At 41.2% G+C, this 20,474-nt stretch overlaps 1 long non-coding RNA gene across 1 annotated transcript in view; it reads left to right on the plus strand.

Annotated features, from left to right (window-relative positions):
• Window positions 1-312: 312 nt before the first annotated feature.
• Window positions 313-20,474, plus strand: part of LOC147838569 (uncharacterized) — a 142,783-nt gene continuing 122,621 nt past the window's right edge. The window contains exons 1-2 of the long non-coding RNA XR_015522232.1: window positions 313-357; window positions 3,498-3,760. This is a non-coding gene — a long non-coding RNA (uncharacterized LOC147838569). The remainder of the gene's footprint in view (window positions 358-3,497; window positions 3,761-20,474) is intronic.

Raw genomic sequence — 20,474 nt, forward strand, 5'->3', positions numbered from 1 at the left:
AAAGGTGTTTGTTCATGGAGGCAAGAGAACAAACATGTGAGATTTAATCATGTAGGCTATGTTAATATAAATGTATTCATTGAAATATTTATGTTGTTTTCTCAGTATTTTGGTAAAGTAAATTTATAAACTAAACAAATGCACACACACACACACACACACACACACACAACCACACACACACAAATCAAAATGACTTTTCCAGTGTTATGGAAACTTTTTCACATCATGAGGGAGGGCTTAGGGAAGTGATTCCGCATCGTTCTGCATCTGTGGCTGAGCGTTTGCCCTGCCGCTTTCCTCTAGACATTCAGTGCATGAGCTGACATGTGTGGATTCCAGCAACGCTTCTCTTTGGTAGGAAACATTCTTCAATTGCATTGCATAGTTTTTGAAGATGAACACACATATTCAAGCTCATTGTTCATGTATTCTTAGCTATATTTAAAAAAAAAAACTGTCCCACTTTATATTAAGTGTCCTTAACTACTACTGTACTTGCATCAAAAAATAAATACAAATGTACTTACTGTGTTCATAATGTATTTGAGAACACTTGTGGTGCTTATGAGTTGCGATAGGAGTGTGGTTATGAACAGGTTTGGTGGTATGGGTAGGTTTAAGTGTGGGTTAAGGTATACGGAATGGTCAGCAGTGTATTTACAAATGTACAGAAGTTAATTACAGATGTAATTACATACAGGTAATTAATCATGCATAAGTACACAGTAAATACATGTATTTACACAATAAGTACATTGTAACAAACTATTAACTCCTGTGTAAGTACATATTAGTTAAGGCCACTTAATATAAAGTGGGACCAAAAAAACTAGGCTACGTTACATTATTAAGTGAAATTCATGGTTTCTGTTTTCTTTGGTTTTTGTTTTTGTGTTGGCTTTAACTTTTATGTTGTATGTTAGGTCAAACTGTGTTATTATACTGACATTTTAAAGAAAATTGAAGACTTCCTGTTGCTTGTCAGGTTTTTTTTTTTCAGAAGTGGCCTATTCAGGATTTGTGTTTGTTTGAATTGATGTAATATGATATGGGATGATACTGTATCTGAATCATAAGAGGACTACTATTCAAAGGAAAATTCAGTTTCTAAAAATTACACCTAAAAAACGTTTTATAATGAAACTAAATGTTATTTAAACAATTACGCATCAATAGTTTTTTTTTCTTTAATTTCTTCAATAGAATTCTAAGCAAAAAACAAACAGACTTATTTTCAACTTTTATTCGAATTTTTTTATATACTTTGTAACATGAAATTAGCTCATTTTATGAATATTAATAATCAACAATAACGGTTTATTCTTAATTATTAATATTCCGGCTTAAGCTTCAGTCAATTTGGTCAAACAAACATATGACTGTATATGATCATGCTCGCGCGACCGAGCGGATTCCCAGATTATGAATATTAATTATCAACAATAACGAATTATTATTAATCATTAATATTCCGGATCAATTTATTGCTAATTTGACCAAACAAATACAAGCAGAGCCGTCGCTCTTCCGAGCGGACACGATAATAATCTATTCGTTTAGAAAAAGGGAATTTAATTGCTACTTCTTGCAAAGTAGATTAATCATTCAAAAGTTTTAAACAACTTATAATAGCTAAGCAGGGGAATCTGTTTTTCAGTGACATTTTCTCATGAGGCAAACAATACAATTTACTTGATTATAATGGAATTTATTGACTAGTCAGACGGATAACGAACAAACATACATTAAACACAGAACAAAAGGTAAACCACGTGGAGATATCGGGTCTATAGAACGTGTAACAACAAAGAGAAATAGTAAAGCGAGGAAATAGAGATTTCAGGTAAAAGAGTGACAAAACTTTCAGTTCCACCACACCATTCGGGACCACCAAGATTATAGAAAACACCTTTTTGATAAAAGGGGCACAGCTTAAATCGCATAACTAAAGGTACCTGGACTTAATGCCTGGGATCTCTCTCTTTATGCTTCAGTCCTGATGAAACTCCTTTGATGTCCTTCTGGATGCGTTGAGTTTGTAATGCAGTTCGAACGAACACGATCGCAAACTTTAAACTGAGTTTACTTTGCCGGAAAATAAAGAAAACGTGGCAGGAAAGTTTATGCGGCTGTGAAGAGCCGTGTGGCACGAGGGCCACTGTCAATGATGTTCTTTTTAGGACGTTCTCTTTCTGCCCAGATGTTTGGCAAAAGGTCTGGTTATACCTGCAGGTCACGTGACAACCCGTTCAGCATTCTGACCAATGGTTTCAGTACAAAGTTTGAGCGGGAACCCTTCCTTTGTCTCGAGGCTGCTCGTATGCAAATTTGAGTGTCCGCCTAAAGCATGCGGACAGGCCTTTAGTACAGGGCTTTAATGAATAAAGCAATGCGAGTTATGGTCTTGCTCTATGCATCATGTGTTGTAAGATGTCAGCAGAAACCCATCGGTACCAAACATGGGGGGTTTAAAGTACATCAACATAATTTTTCATATCCTTACAATATTTATGCTTTACAAAGGCCTAAAGGGAACATGCATACAGGTTATAAGAGAGGTTACACAGGTAAGAAAAGTCAGAAATGAGATACCAAGTTTACAAAACATAACACCTTAGTTTTGTGCTGGTTCAGGATTTGATGAGTTCATTTTCTTTCTGTCGGAACAGCTTCGTGGGTGTGTGTGTGTGTGTATTTGGGCAGGAATGTCTTTGAAGCGACAGACCCTTCTCTGCTTATCTCTCCAGTCCCCCCTGAGCAACTTAAGCTGTCACGAAAATCCAGACTTCTTGGAGCCAGGAGTCGTAAAACCCATGCGAAATACTCAAATCAAATAGTAAATATCAAATACTAAAATCAATAAGTAATTTTATCTTTGGACTGTACGCTACAACTATTCAAAACAAAAACATGTATTCATAATGACGAGATGTAAATGACCAAAAAGCCAAATAGATATTATAAAATGTATAATGAAAGTTATTAGTGCCCTGAAATTTGTTTAACCATTTACCACAAGTCCATTATTTTAAAATATATTACACTCTTTTGACACAACTTGACTTTCTTCTTCCTATTTCCTAAAGATCTGTAAAGAAAAGCCCATCGTGACTCCATTTTTTAGTTAACAGAAGTTTATCATTTCTATTTCATGTGAAGCCTTTAGGTTCTTGTGTAAAACAAACAAACAAAAAACTATATAAATGGATTAATCTACTTAGTTTAGTTAGTAAATAATTATTGACAACATGTGGTTAGAGACTTACCACAGATATTTTGCGAAATGCAGAGATTTGTCACTGGTTTTACTTTTACTTCTGGGTAACGCCACTGTATCTTTATTTGATTGGCTTTCATTTGTGTTCTCCCCCCGTTACATTAGTTAAAATATCTCACGTGTCAAGATAATGACTTTACATCTATTGAATTTTACTACACTCAATATATAAGATTTAAGAATAGCATATTCATTTATCCTTTTTCTTTTGCCGTAGTCCATTTATTTATCATGGGATGCTACAGTGGAATGAACTGCCAACTATTCCAGCATGTTTTACACAGCGGATGCACTTCCAGCTGCAACCCAGTACTGGGAAACATCCATATACACTCATTCACACAAACACTCATACACTACGGCCAATTTGGTTTATTTAATTTACCTATAGTGCATGCCTTTGAACTGTGGCGGAAACCGGAGCACCAGGAGTAAACCCACGCCAACACGGGGAGAACATGCAAACTCCACACAGAAATGGCAACTAACCCAGCCAGGACTCAAACCAGTGACCTTGCTGTGAGGCGACAGTGCTAACCACTGAGCCACTGTGTCAGCCAAAAGGTTAATTACTTTTTGATAATTTTTTTCAGACACTTTCATAGCAAATAAGTGGTTGAGGAAATGAACTAACCTCACTAATTAACACTTTACAAACCACATTAAATCAAATAAAACACACTGCATTATCATTATTTCTCAGACTACAAAAACTTGAAAAAAAAATTTATAAACACTAGGCATATTCATGGTTCTTTCTCTCTCTGGGATGACATTCAGTACAGTATTGCCAAAGCACTTCAAATATGTAATATCTTAAAACCATAAAAAAATAAAAATAATAATACAGTAGATAAGAAATAAAATGACAAAAAAGAAAACATTACAAATGTTTTTGATAAACATAACAATTATAATAATAAATATTATAATAAAAATTCTCAATTATTTAAATAAGACAAATGAATTTACATTAACCATTTCTTATGGTGTGTAGGGTGTATACATATTTTACAGCTAGTCTATATGTCAATTCATCCTCTCTGAGTACATGGTAAAGTTTCTGTCATTTAAATAAAAAAATTAATTAGTCAATGTTTCAAATTGGGGGGGGGGGGGAATATTTCTCTAGTTGTGGTGTATTTGGGGTAGAACAGAAGGAAGTTTGTTTCATCCTCTATTTGGTTTGTGCCACACTGTTTACATATTCTCTGTTCTGGATGTTATGGAAAATAGTAATGTAACTACCCCCATCATTTCTTCCTCAAGCAAATGTGTAAATAATAGATCTATTCAGCTATAACTTTAATTGCATTGGCATATTTATCTGATGTTTTCCCAGCTTGTAGTAGTCGATCAAAAAGCTATTTAGTTTCTTATGACTATACACTAGCAGTAGAATTTACTACAATGTGACGGAGCTTGATCATAATCAAGGAGCTTGATCAAAGGTTGATCATATTCTCTTCTGAAAAAAGATGATCTTTTTCAACAAAAAACAAAAATGATCACAGTTACAGCCATCATCCCACAAAAAACACTTCAAGCCTCATTTTGTGAATATCAAATCGCAAAATCCAAAAAGCCACACACCATATATTTTTGACTGCTTTGAATGGATACATTTTTACCCATTTTTCCATATTAAAATATTATGGTGGGTCATGAGATTGAATTACTTGCCTAGGTGGGTCCCGGAATAAAAAAAGTTTGGGAATCCCTGAATTAAACTACTTAAACTAGCTAAAGATTGTGAGGTTCAGTTCTGTAACGGGAAGACTGACACGGAGGGATCCATTATGCAGTATTTATTAGTCACACTTTCATTCAAACATCCAACACGCACAAAGGTGCGAACACACAACAACAATAGTAATAAAGATCTTAAAGCTGGTGGCTGACAGACACAGAGTGATTTACCAGGCATGGATCAGAGGCAGGTGGCGTGATTCAGAGTCCGTGTATCAGGCTTGGGTCAAGGGCAGGCAGCGAGTATCAGAGTCCGTGTATCAGGCTTGGGTCGTGGGCAGGCAGAAGGCAAAGCAGAGTCAGAAACGGGCTGGAGTAATTCACAGGAGATCAGGCAGGATATACCGCTCAGTAATGTTGGCCGGGGCTGAACAAGATTTCGCAAAGACTGAGTGTTTGAGTGCGGCTTATAAAGGGTACGTGGGTCATTAGCAGGATTCAGTTCAGGTGTGCTAGATCAGTGTAAGTGGATGATGTAATGCTTAGAAGTCCGGAGATGGTGGCCTCTGCTGGCCAGCGAGGGGAGTGACTGGGACCGAGTCGGTGACAAGTATCACACATTGGCTCTATCTGCTGGTTATAGTTAATAATATTCTGAAAGTTCCTATTATGGATTTTACATTCTGCAATAATATAGACATAATTTATATTTTAGCTATTATGTAAAGAATGTTTGACAACGGGCCATTAGATGATTAGAAATATTACTGTGTTAGATTTCTATTAGAAGTAGATTGTCAGTATAAAACCATTTATACCCAATATATGATGTCTGTTGACACACAAATCAAACAATAATCAGGCTTATGATAGTATTTCATCAGCTCTCAGCAGTTGCAATTGAAATAAATTTGATGTTTACTAAAGCTAGCATTATTTTTATGGTTGAGATTTATTATCACATATTGGCTCCATCTGCTGGTCCTACTTGAGTATAACAACTTTAAGAGAGTTTCTATATTCTGCAATAGAAAATATCTAGGCTAGCGAAATTACTGTAGTTATTATGTAAGAAATAATTGGCTACAGGCTAATAAATTGATAGAAAATAATGCTCACCTAAGGTGGTCATGGACGTTACATGTCGTGAGTGTATATCATTTTAGGCTAATAGTTTAACAGACCAGAGTCTTATTCCACTTATCACATCCTAATGTTCATCAGTCAATCAGAGTCAATGATGCAACAAAGTGACCTATAAATATAAATTCAGAGTTTGACTTTAAAACTAGATCACTCACAGGACATTGTTTTATTGTATCATTAGTTTCTAAATTTAAGTCCATCATGGGAGTCCAGCAAGAACACTTTCTTTGCCCTTCCAGCTGACTTTATTAATAAGTTATCTGAGTCATTGCAGAGATGTGTGGATGCAGTCCTCCAAGCTCATGTGAGTCATACACAATATTAACGCACCATCACTTTATATTCTATACTGTACATTTTTCTGTTAAGTGTCAAGATGTCTAAACAAAGCCGGGCCTTACTATCCTAATTAAATATGAAGGCTTGATAATATTTTACTTTGATTTAAAAAAGGGTATTCTAGAGGCCTTTGCCTTTTATATAAGCCGCTTGGCCCGCTTCTGATACCAAAATGATCAACTAGAAGTCAACTTATAATTTGTTGTTCCTTAAACTTGGATAGGCTATAAGACTTTTGTCAGGTAGTGTATGTTTTATTTTTATTTTTTATATTATTTTTTATTAGGTGGTATCAGCAATCAACTAGACTCAATACAAATATGTCAGGACCCAACTTGTCGCAGGTCACAAACAAAAAAAATTGAACAGTACTTTTATAAAGCTAAGAGTGGCATTAAATGGTGAAAACTAACCATAAATAGGTTATATTAAGCTTCCAAAAAATATATTGAACTTGCTGTTTGTTTAAAATAATTATAAAATAAGCAAAAAACAAACAGACTTATTTTCAACTTTTATTCGAATTTTTTTAATATACTATTCAAAACAAAAACATGTATTCATAATGACGAGATGTAAATGACCAAAAAGCCAAATAGATATTATAAAATGTATAATGAAAGTTATTAGTGCCCTTAAATTTGTTTAACCATTTACCACAAGTCCATTATTTTAAAATATATTACACTCTTTTGACACAACTTGACTTTCTTCTTCCTATTTCCTAAAGATCTGTAAAGAAAAGCCCATCGTGACTTCATAATTTTTTATTTAACAGAAGTTTATCATTTCTATTTCATGTGAAGCCTTTAGATTCTTGTGTAAAACAAACAAACAAAAAACTATGTAAATTGATTAATCTACTTAGTTTAGTTAGTAAATAATTATTGACAACATGTGGTTAGAGACTTACCACAGATATTTTGCGAAATGCAGAGATTTGTCACTGGTTTTACTTTTACTTCTGGGTAACGCCACTGTATCTTAATTTGATTGGCTTTCATTTGTGTTCTCCCCCCGTTACATTAGTTAAAATATCTCACGTGTCAAGATAATGACTTTACATCTATTGAATTTTACTACACTCAATATATAAGATTTAAGAATAGCATATTCATTTATCCTTTTTCTTTTGCCGTAGTCCATTTATTTATCATGGGTTGCAACAGTAGAATGAACTGCCAACTATTCCAGCATGTTTTACACAGCGGATGCCCTTCCAGCTGCAACCCAGTACTGGGGAAGATCCATATACACTCATTCACACAAACACTCATACACTACGGCCAATTTAGTTTATTCAATTTACCTATAGTGCATGACTTTGAACTGTGGCGGAAACCGGAGCACCAGGAGTAAACCCACGCCAACACGGGGAGAACATGCAAACTCCACACAGAAATGGCAACTAACCCAGCCAGGACTCAAACCAGTGACCTTGCTGTGAGGCGACAGTGCTAACCACTGAGCCAAAAGGTTGTCTGCCAAAAGGTTAATTACTTTTTGATAATTTTTTTTCAGAAACTTTCATAGCAAATAAGTGGTTGAGGAAATGAACTAACCTCACTAATTAACACTTTACAAACCACATAAAATCAAATAAAACACACTGCATTATCATTATTTCTCAGACTACAAAAACTTGAAAAAAAAAATGTATAAACACTAGGCATATTCATGGTTCTTTCTCTCTCTCTTTCTCTCTCTGGGATGACATTCAGTACAGTATTGCCAAAGCACTTCAAATATGTAATATCTTAAAATCATCAAAAGAAAATAAAATAATAATAATAATACAGTAGATAAAAAATAAATGACAAAAAAAAAACATTACAAATGTTTTTGATAAATATAACAATTATAATAATAAATATTATAATAAAAAATCTCAATTATTTAAATAAGACACATGAATTTACATTAACCAGTTCTTATGGTGTGTAGGGTGTATACATATTTTACAGCTAGTCTAGACGTCAATTCATCCTCTCTGAGTACATGGTAAAGTTTCTGTCATTTAAATTAAAAAAATTAATTAGTCAATGTTTCAAATTGGGGGAAAAATATTTCTCTAGTTGTGGTGTATTTGGGGTAGAACAGAAGAAAGTTTGTTTCATCCTCTATTTAGTTTACATATTCTCTGTTCTTTAGAAGTACAGGATTTTTTATGTCTGCCCTTTTCTATTTCCAGGTCATGATCACAGAGGCGATATTTAAGAATGTGTATTTTATTTTTTTATTGTTTTAATGATAAATAATTTGTCAAACTGTGTGGTTTTGTTTAGGGCAGAATAACTTTGAAGTTTAGTTTGGAGGTTGAATTCAGTTTTTAGTTTTTCATCATAATTATATTTTAATGTTTTGTCAATGTGTTTGTGAAGGTTTTGTTGGGGACGGGTTCTCTCTCTCTCTCTCTCTCTTTTTCTCTCTGTGAGCCATGGATAGCTTTGTGCTTTTTTTTGTCCTTACCATTAGTAAAGTTTTAGCTAATGTGTAATATATTAATAAACAGGGTTCATAGGCAAAAATCAATTATTAAAGGACATAGAAAGCAGAGAGAGAAACATCAACCATGAAACACAGAACAGACAGATAATTAAAACATTGGAAACCACAATTTCTTTCGGCGTATATGTGAAATGATTTTAAAAGTATGATTTTAAAATATTACTTTTAATTGTAGACATCTGGTGCGTTTTTTTTTTTATGGATAAAGTGTGGACATGGTCACAGTTGACAAAAATGAGGTACAGATAACTGAAACACTTTCAGAGATTTTCACTTATTCATTCAGCAAAGTCCCTTTTTTGATCAAAGGTCGCAAAAAGGAACGAACCGCCAACTATTCCAGCCTATGTTTTAAGTGGCAGAGGCCCTTCCAGCCACAACCCAGTACTTGGAAACACCCATACACCCTCTCATTCACACACTCATACACTACGGCCAATTAGTTAATCCAATTCACTTACGCCCTATTCACAAGGGGCTTCAGCGTCAACGCTTGACAGAGGGCGTGTCAGAAGTTGGAGCTGAAACGATCGTCATAGAAGTGTCAGCCAATGAAATTCAGTCAGCAATAGGCCACTGTCTGAGCTGGTGTATTTGCATACAGCGATCTGATTGGCTGACTGTCACACAGAGGCGTTTTTCGGGTGTGTGTGAAACAAGAAAAAAATGAATGATGGCTCAGCCGACGTAGCACTATGGTGCAAGGTGCGTTTATTTACAGTGCAAAAGTTTCCATTCCAAAAATCCCAAAAATAAAAGTGAAAAAAAAAAAATATATATATATATATATATATATATATATATATATATATATATATATATATATATATATATATATATATATATATAAACAAAAAATAAACAAACAACAAAACAAACAAATAGAGACAATAAAGTAACAAAATAATTATATACAAAATATTTGTTCTCCAGAATTATCAAACCAACTATTCGCCACTACTCACACCTTCTATCTCCTACGACTCCCACCCTGAACTGAGCACAAGTCACTCTATTTATAGTGAGTGACTCCACCCAGTTTGGATTAAACTATATTGAAGGTAAGTATAAGGTAAGTATTGGACATAAACAAATCTTTCAGGTAAGCATTTCACACTTTCATACACTTCATTTGCATTACTATATACTTTAAAACCAAAATTATTAAATCAGCATTTTCACATGTCATGAATACTCCTTTTTTCATTGTTTTCCCATTCTTTTCATCCCCCACATAAAACACATAGTCTCCCCCGGGTGCCCAACCACTCAGCGCATGTGCAGCGCATCACTGTGCATAAAATGCTGTGCATGACCTTTTTGGCCCCTTTTGCCTCCCGTAGCCGCGATTGCGCAACCCGGAAGAGGGACGCAACGAGACGAACAAACACAAACACAAACGGACACACAGGTAAGACAAATGTATGCGGAGTGGTTTATGGCGTGTCAGAATATGCAAGGATTAATGGAGTATATAATGTGTTTGTGCGTGTATGTGTTTTTATTACAGCGCAATCTCCCGTGTGCACCCGGTAGATCGGCTGGTGGAGTGTAGGTAAGTTATGTGTGTGTGCGTGAATATGTGGGTGTACAGCTCTGCCGCAGGCCAGTGACAAACTCCTTTGTCACACTACCTTCCACCTCTCCTAGATTGCCGACGTCAGGCAATCGTGACAGGTAATCTGCTGTGACATTGCTCTTTCCCGCCTTGTATCTTACATTAAACTTGAAAGGCTGCAGTGACAGGTACCATCTGGTCACTCTGGCATTCTGGTCTTTCATTGTATTGATCCAGGTTAAGGCTCTATGATCCGTTTCTAGGGTAAACTCTCTACCCATCAGGTAGTATCTCAAACTGTCCAGTGCCCACTTTATAGCCAATCCTTCTTTTTCAATGGTGGCATACCTGGTCTCTCGTGGCAACAGCTTTCTACTCAGGTATAGGATGGGGTGTTCCTGACCTTCATCCTCCTGCATAAGCACTGCTCCAATTCCTCTCGCTGAGGCATCCACCTGTACCAAGAACTTCTTTGTAAAGTCTGGGCTTCGTAAAACAGGTACAGTACACATTCTCTCTTTCAAGGTAATGAAAGCCTTCTCACATTCTTCGGTCCACGGAATCGGATTCTTTATGACTTTAGCCGTCAAATTCGTCAAGGGTGCTGCTTTTTCAGAGAATTGAGGAATGAATCTCCGATACCATCCCACCAGTCCGAGAAAGGATCGTACCTCCTTCTTGGTACGAGGTCTAGGACAGTTGTGGAGTGCCTCCACTTTGTCAACTTGTGGTCGTATCTCTCCATTCCCCAGTTGGAACCCAAGATACCTTGTTTCGTGTCTGGCCCACTTGCACTTGGCGACGTTCAGTGTCAAACCAGCTCCCTGTATCTCCTGCAGAATCTTGTGCAGATGGTGTACATGATAGGTCCAGGTAGTACTATAAATGACTACGTCATCCAGGTATGCGGCACTGTACTCCTCACAGTTTCTTAATACCCGATTCATGAGTCTTTGGAATGTTGCGGGAGCTCCATGAAGACCAAAGGGCATGGTCTTAAAATGGTATAGCCCCACTGGTGTCCTAAATGCAGTATACTCCCTGCTCGTCTTCTCCAAGGGTACCTGCCAGTATCCTTTACAGAGGTCCAAAGTAGTGATGTATTTGGCTCTCCCAATCCTCTCGACCAGTTCATCGATGCGTGGCATCGGGTAAGCGTCAAACTTGGACACCGCATTTAACTTCCTGTAGTCCCGGCATACTCTCAGTGTACCATCCTTCTTAGGTACAATGACTATTGGACTACTCCAAGCACTAGTCGATGGTTCTATGATGTCCATTTCCAACATCATCTTCAGCTCTTTCTTCAAGGGTTTAATCAGGCTTTCAGGCACTCTATATGGCCTTTGACAAATAGGTGTTGCTTCCGTTAGACAGATTTTGTGCTCCACCAAGTTTGTTCTTCCAGGTCTTCCTCTCTGTAATTCTGGGTAGGTGTTTAACACTTCGGTCAGTTCCACTCTTTGCCTCTCTTGCAGATGTTCCAGGCTTACCGCTGACTGCAAGTGTTCTGGGGTTTCAAAGTCCACCTTGTCGTCATCTTCTGCTTCAGGTGTCTCCACCTTACAGGCCAACATACCTTTCTTCCACTCAGGTCCTGGCTCCCGCCATTCCTTCAAAAGATTGACGTGGTATGTTTGATTTTTCTTCCCCTTATCTGGATGAAACACCTCATAGGTAACAGGACCCTTCTTCTTAGTGATCTCATAGGGACCCTGCCACTTCGCCAATAGCTTGTTTGTGGAAGATGGTAATAGTAACAGCACTATTTGTCCTGGTTGGTATTCTCTCCGTCGAGACTATTTGTCGTACCACAGCTTCTGGTTCTTCTGAGCTTCCTCCAGATTCTCCTGAGCTTGCTCTCGGTACTTCTCAAGTCTGTCTCTCATCTGTAATACAAACTTTACAATGTTAGTTTCTCCTTTGGCTGTAGTGCTTGATGCTTCCCAACTCCTCTTCACCAGATCGAGAGGACCTTGCACCTGCCATCCGTACAGGAGTTCAAAAGGCGAAAAGCCTGTGGATGCCTGTGGGACCTCTCGGTATGCATATAGCAGGAACGGAAGCCACTTGTCCCAGTCTTTGCCGTTGTCACTTACAAATTTCCTCAACATCCTTTTGAGGGTTTGATTAAATCTCTCTACTAATCCATCGGTTTGACGATGGTAGGGACTTGTGCGGATGGAATGGATGCCCAGCTGCTTGTGCAGTAACTGCATCAGTCTTGATGTGAAATTAGTGCCCTGATCAGTGATGATCTCTTGCGGGAATCCAACTCTGGAAAACAGTTGTGTTAATGCAGTGATTACCTTAGCAGTTGTGATGCTGCGTAGAGGGAATGCTTCAGGGTATCGTGTAGCGTAATCACAGATGACTAATATATACTGGTTGCCTGTACTGCTTCTTTCCAGTGGCCCAACAATGTCCATGGCGATCCGTTTGAATGGAGTTTCGATGACAGGTATTGGATGCAAAGGAACTCGCGCTGACCTGTGAACAGAGCTGGTTTTCTGGCAAACAATACATGTGGAGCAATATGTGTGTACGTCAGCATACATGGAAGGCCATTCCGTCGGCGCTTGAAAAGTTGAGCTGGTCCCAACTTCTGCAGCGAGGAATGCTTCTGAATCGGCGCCGACGGATCCACAATGCAGTTCGGCAACGCCTGACGTCACCCATTCAAAGTGAATGGGAAGCGTTGACGCAGACGCCCCGTGTGAATAGGGCGTTATAGTGCATGTCTTTGTACTGTGGGGGAAACTGGAGAACCCAGAAGTAACCTGCGCAAACACAGGGAGAACATGCAAACTCCACACAAAAACACCAACTGTCCCAGTCAGGACTTAAACCAGTGACCTTCTTACTATGACGCAACAGTGCTAACCACTGAGCCACCGAGCAGCCTCAGAGTTTTCAACAGTTAATTGTTATAGTAAATTTCCTGTAAAACTAGAAGGGTTGTTCTGTAAACTGGTTCAAACCTGTAATAATAAAGGGTGCAATCACCCCAGAATCCACACTACCTTTTCCCTAATTTTGTATACAAGTTTGAAGAGGCATTTACTCTTTATCCTTTAACTTAAATTACACTGTAAATCAATACTAGCTTTTGTACTAAAATGTTTTGTCCTTTAAACCATATTGAAAGTTCAATAATCTGACTTAGACAGGTGACAGAATGCTTATACTCACTGTAAATTGTCTAACAAAAAATAGTAAAAACAATAATTACAAAAAAGTATTTCCAACTAAGTGAAATAAAATCACACAGTGTAACTGAAATGGTTTATTTGGAAATGACATGACTACAGTGCTAATAAACATTTACATTATTGTGATAATAACAAAAAGATAAATTTTACATATTATGATCCAGCTGCATGCGGTCACACTAAACACCCTTAAAGTAAAACGTTTTTGCCTTTTTGTAATGTTTCAATGAAAAGGTGTTCACATCTTTAACTTTACCTTTTAAAAAAGTGTCTTTGTTAATTAACATTTATTTAGTCACGGTTTCAGACACGGCTTAAAGGATCAGTTCACCTAAAAATTCAAATGAAAAATTGCCTTTCCAAACCCCAGAGACTTTGTTCATCTTTAGAAGACAAATTAAGATATTTTAGGTAAAATCCTAGAGCTCCCTCAACCTCGCACCCTGGCCTGAAGCAGAAGAGTCCACAAAAGTGTTACAGTTGAACTACTGAAGTCACATTAGGGTTGAGCGATATACTTACTCTCAGGGCCATTGATATCAAAGTTGATATTTAGCCACACCATGTTTGTGTTCTGTAACATTTAGTTTAACATTTAACATTTAGCATGTCTTTGGACTCATGGGGGAAACTGGAGCACCTGGTGGAAACCCACATGAACATGGGAAGAACATTCAAACTCCACACAGAATTGCCAACAGACCTAGCCTGGGCTCGAACCAGCGACCTCCTTGCTATAAGGCGACAATGCTACTCACTACGCTAACGTGCCATCCCTAGGGCTAGGCAACATGGACTTTGAAAAAATCTTTTTCAAAAATTAAACCCAATTTACAATTTTAATGCATTTTCCCCCAATACTTAAAATTTCCCTTTTGGGATAAGATCTGGGAATTTTCACCATAAGCTTTAAGTGCAATCAGTAACAACAAGCCAAAAAGGCAAGATGACAGGTCCTGTCATTGTAAACAGTGAAAATGTAACACAACACACATGAAACATCATGCAATTCAGTAGATAGGAGGAAGTTCTGACAAAGTGCAAACAACATTTAAGCATCGACAGATATCATTCAAACAAATCGATGTTAACAATTCATTCAAGTTAATCAATAAAAATGATCTATTGCCCAGCCCTAAGTCACATGGATTGTTTTAGCCTACTTTTTTGAACTTTGAGAGTTCTAGCATTTTATCTCAAATATCTTAATTTGTGTTCTGAAGATGAAAAAAAATGGTCTCGGCGATAGGAATGACATGAGGGTAATTAATAACAGATTTTTAATTTTATGTTAGCCAAAGTCTAAAATAAAAGTCTGAAGTGTTTCAACTAAAAGAAACTTGCACTGACTGATGTTCAAATGTATCAGTGTTTTTATTTGTCTCAAGATTTTTTACAAGACACCTTTAAAAAATTATTTAAATGTACTAATTGATCTACGGCCTAATACTTGATTAGTCTAACCCTTGTCTGTGAAACCAGGTTTTTTTGAAATGTTCTTTACATTAAAAAACAATAAGGTTAATTTTAAGAACTTTTCATCAAGATTTCATTAAGGAACCAAAAAAAAGGTTGTTCCCCTTCGCATGGGGAACTCCAATGCTATTAGTGGATTTTAATCATAAATCCACGAATGGGAGATTTTGTTTCAGAAAGCCAATTGTCTGAAAGAGTATATAACGGGCCAATGAAATGCCAATGAATTGGCAGCGTAAGCCTGCGCACCTGGAACTTATTGCCAATTATCTCCGCATATAAGCACAGGTGGAGCAAGCACACACCATACTTTTCGCTTCAAAACTTCACAGCCTTCTGATTGAGTCGATGAGGGTTCCTCCTGCTTTCTACAGCAATTTGAGCGAACGAGAATTCTCCCGGTCCAGAGTGGGTACACGCTGCCCAAGGGCTCGCGGACATCTCGCTCCTCCAAGCGCTCCATCCAAGCTTCGGGTACTGGGAGTGATCCGTCTAATCAGATGGTAGCTCTCACGCTCGCTGACACCGGAGATCAGATGTCCTCCGCAGCATCGGAGGGTGGGATTTCATTGTCCGACGATGATCCGGACCCGCTCGCCCCCTCTGGGCAAGCGAGCGCCGTCAAAACGGATCCTGAAGCGGACATGTTGGCCGTGCTTTCTCGGGCTGCTTCGGCCGTCGATTGGAGATGGTTCATCCCCCAGCCCCGCGGCCGGACCGACTAGATGGGTGTTACGTAGAGGATCAAAAGGCGAAGCCTTCGAAGCCTCTCGTCCCCTTCTTCCCGGAAGTGCACAGTAGGCTCACGCAGTCCTGGAGGGCACCTTTCTCTGCCCGCGCTGCATCCGCCTCCGCCCTCACCACCCTGGATGGTGGAGCTGCCAGGGGGTATGAGGCGATCCCGCAGGTGGAGCGCGCCATTGCGGTCAATCTTTGTCCGTGTGACGCCCCCGCTTTGCGCGGTCCGCCCCTTCTCCCGTCCAAAGCCTGTAGGTTTCTGCCTCCCTTGGAGTTAGAGCTTAGAAGGCTGCGGGCCAGGCAGCTTCCGCCTTGCACGCGATGGCCACCTACCAGCGCTACCAAGTGCAGGCGCTGGCCGAGCTGCACGAGGGTGGGTCTAACCCAGGCTTGTTACAGGAGCTGCGCACGGCGACCGACTATGCTCTCCGGACCACTAAGTCCGCCGCGTGCGCACTGGGGAAGACGATGTCCACACTTGTGGTCCAGGAACGCCACCTCTGGCTAACCCTGGCAGATATGCGCGATGTTGACAAAGTTCGCTTTCTTGACTCGCCCATATCCCAGGCTGGCCTGTTCGGCGACACCATTGGTGAATTCACCCAGGAGTTCAAGGTGGTGAAAAAGCAGTCGGATGCGATGGGCAATGTCATCTATCGGCGGGGCCGTAAGCCCGCTCCATCCCTGGCAGAGCCATCCACCTCCGCTGCTCCTCGGCGAGGGCGCCCGCCAACGGCCGATGCCCCGCCCCCGCCTCCGGTGAAGCGGGAGCGTCGAGCACGCCGAAAGCCGGTAGCCCCTCCTGCCCAGGGCGCCGCTAAGTCCGGTAAACGGACCGCGAAGGGTCCCTGAGACAGGCCATCCGGAGAAGAGGAGACTTGCTCTTTCCCCGCTGGAGGGCGGGGCCCATATTCCAACGGTACTTTTCAGTGCCACCAAAGTTTCGATCAAAGAGCATTTTTTCCCTTCCCCGGATGTGACAGCTCAAGCCTTTCCAGTCTGGGACGCGCTGCCTCCGCCAGCGGCTCTCAGGCGCTGGGGGGACGGTCTCCCTTCTCCCAGCCCCCAAGCCCCCTCTCAGGAGTCAGGGTGCGGAGCCAGAGCGAATCGCTCTCCTCCAGCTCTTCTGCGGGACCCTCGCGCTCCCCGGATCAGCACACCCGCTCCGCGCTGCCCCTCTTGCGGGTACGTCAACGATTGCTGCGATGACGTCATTAGCGAGGGCTCTGCCTGCCTGGTTAGCGCGGGCCAGCCCCTCGCGGTGGCTCATACGCACGATCAGACTCGGCTACGAACTGCAGTTCTCCAAAAGGCCTCCCAAGGTTCACGGGCGTGTATTTTACCAGGATCAATCCCCTGTCCGCCCCTGTCTTGCGAGAGGAGATTGCTGCCCTCCCGGCGAAGGGTGCAATCGAGCCGGTACCTCCAGCCAAGATGGAGAGCGGGTTTTACAGGCCGTACTTCATCGTACCCAAAAAGAGCGGTGAGTCACGGCCAATCCTAGATCTGCGCGTTTTGAATCGCTGCCTTCACAAGCTGTCATTCAGAATGCTTACGCAGAGGCGCATCCTCCGATGCGTTCGTCCTCATGATTGGTTTGCAGCCATAGACCTGAAGGACGCGTATTTTCATGTCTCCATTCTTCCACGCCACCGTCAGTTTCTGCGGTTTGCGTTCAAAGTTCGAGCATGGCAGTACAAGGTCCTCCCCTTCGGGCTCTCTCTGTCTCCGCGGGTCTTCACCAAACTCGCGGAGGGTGCCCTAGCGCCTCTGCGGCTTGCGGGCGTCCGCGTACTCAATTATCTCGACGACTGGCTGATTTTAGCCCACTCTCGGGAGCAATTGACTGCGCACAGAGACGAGGTGCTCCGGCATCTCCGCCTATTGGGGTTGCAGGTCAACTGGGAAAAGAGCAAACTCGCCCCGGTGCAGAGGATCTCTTTTCTCCGGATGGAGCTGGACTCGGTCACCATGGTAGCGCGCCTCTCCGGAGAGCGCGCTCGCCTGCTGCTGAACTGTCTGAGGGAGCTCGACAGCAAGTTAGTGGTCCCACTGAAATATTTTCAGAGGCTCCTGGGGCATATGGCTTCCGCTGCGGCTGTCACGCCGCTCGGATTGCTCCATATGAGACCACTTCAGCACTGGCTTCAAGACCGAGTTCCGAGACGCACATGGCATGCGGGCACATACCGAGTCTCTGTTACTGCGCTGTGTCGCCGCACACTCAGCCCCTGGAATGACCCCTCGTTCCTGCAGGCCGGTGTGCCTCTGGGACAGGCGTCCAGTCATGTTGCACTGGAGGACGCGCTTCTGTGTGAACATTCTGAATGGCAGCTTGTGCAGACAGCGGTTCAAAGCGCTCAGATCTAGGATTGGCCGTGAGCCACAGCTCTTTTTGGGTACGATGAAGTACGGGCTGTAAAACCCACTCTCCATCTCGGCTGGAGGGACCAGCTCGATTGCATCTTTTGCCAGGAGGACAGCAATCTACTTTCACAAGACAGGGGCAGACAGAGGGCTGACCCTGGTGAAATACACAGCCGTGAACGTTCGAGGTTACTAAAGTAACCCTTCGTTCCCCGAGGAGGGGAACGGAAGCACTATAAGAGGATTTGATGTTCTAAATCCACGTATGGGAGATTCGGTTCAGAAGCTACTCGTCTGAAGAGTATTAAACGGGCCAATTAAGAATGAATTGGCAGCGCAAGCCTGCGCAGGTGAGCAGCATATGCAATCAACTGAGTATATAAGCACACCTGGCGCCAGCAGACGCTATCCTTTTTAAGCTGAAGAGACTTTTAACAGCTAAGGGACAGTCATTATGGCGACACGCCACTCGGACTACTCCATATGAGACCACTTCAGCACTGGCTTTACGATCGAGTCCCCAGAAGCACATAGCACGCGGGCGCACACCGAGTCACTGTTACTGGGCTGTGTCACCGCGCCCTCAGCCCTTGGAACAACCCCTCGTTCCTACAGGCCAGAGTGCCTCTAGAACAGGCGTCCAATCATGTTGTTGTTTCAACAGATGTTTCCAGCACAGGCTGGGGCTGTGTGTTGCGGGCATGCAACTGCGTGCCTGTGGAAAGGAATTCAGTTGCATTGGCATATCAATCACCTGGAGCTGTTGGCAGTGTTCCTCACTCTCCACCGTTTTTTTTCCAGTGCTGGAGCAGCAGCACAAACTGGTCAGGATGGATAGCACGGCGGTGGTGGCGTATATCAATTTCGAGCATTTCAGATTGGAACAACACTTCAGCACTTTATGTTGACTGAGATTGTTTTCACTCCAAAGTTTGGAACTTACTGTGGAAAACCACATATTTCATTCATTCAGTCATGAAGGCTCTCAAAGCATGTGTCCGCGACCGAAAATTAAACCTCCAGTGGACAATAGCAGCCTCAAAAAGGAGACGCAGATTCAGAATTCCACATAAGGTGGTAATTAATTAGCAAATAGTAAGAAGCTGGCAGCTAGCTCTAAGCAACTTTCACATGGTTACCCGCTGAAGCTAAGCAGGGCTGGGTCCGGATGGATGACAGACCACATGGGAAAGCTAGGTTGCTGCCAGAAGTGGTGTTAGTGAGACCAGCAGGGGCGCTCAACCTGTGGTCTGTGTGAGTCCTAATGCCCCAGTTTAGGGACAGGGACTATACTGCTCAGTGAGCACTGTCTTTTGGATGAGACGTTAAATCAAGGTCCCGACCCACTGTAGTCATTAAAAATCCCAGTATGTTCTTTTAAAAAAAGAGTAGGGGTTTAACCTCGGCATCCTGGCCAAATCTGCCCACTGGCCTCTGTGTTTTATGGCCTCTTAACCACCCCCATACCATAATTGGCTTTATCACTCCTCTCCACCAATCAGCTTGTGTGTGGTGTTGGGTTTGCAGCGCAATATGGCTACTGTCCCGTCATCCAGTTGGATGCTGTACACTGGTAGTGGATGAGGAGATCTCCCCCCCCCCTCCCCCCATCCCCAAAAGCCCCCCCCCCCCCCCCCCCACCCCCCCAACCTGGTGTAAAACGCTTTGAGTGTCTAGGAAGAAAGTGTTATATAAATCTAAAGAATTATTATTTTATTATTAAGAACATTACAAACGTAAACATTAGGTAAGCATATCCTAACAACATGGCATTCAATAAAATAGCATTCAAACTCACATTATTAGCATTCAAGGTGTACCTGAGGTGATCATTGTCATAGTTTTCTATTGTTAAGTAGCAAGAAATGGAAGTCGCTTCTAAAATAGAAATTTTAGGTGTTTGTTAGGATAAAAAAATAAATTAATATGGAAAATATATATATATATATATTTTTGTGTGCTATTGCTTTTCGTCAGCCTAAATCAGCCTTAAATCAGCCCTCTGGCAGCTTGCACTTGGGTAAGGTCGTCACAGGAGGGAACTAAGAGGAGGGAACTAAGTGCTGCGTAATTATTGATTGTGTCGGGTATAAAGAATGTTAATTATCACTTGATGTCAACTAAAAACAGGCATTAGTTGAAGAAATTTGGAAACACTTGT

Source organism: Danio rerio, chromosome 22 (genome assembly GCF_052040795.2).
Source record: "Danio rerio strain M-AB ecotype USA chromosome 22, GRCz13ab, whole genome shotgun sequence".
NCBI classification, from domain to species: Eukaryota; Metazoa; Chordata; class Actinopteri; order Cypriniformes; family Danionidae; genus Danio; species Danio rerio.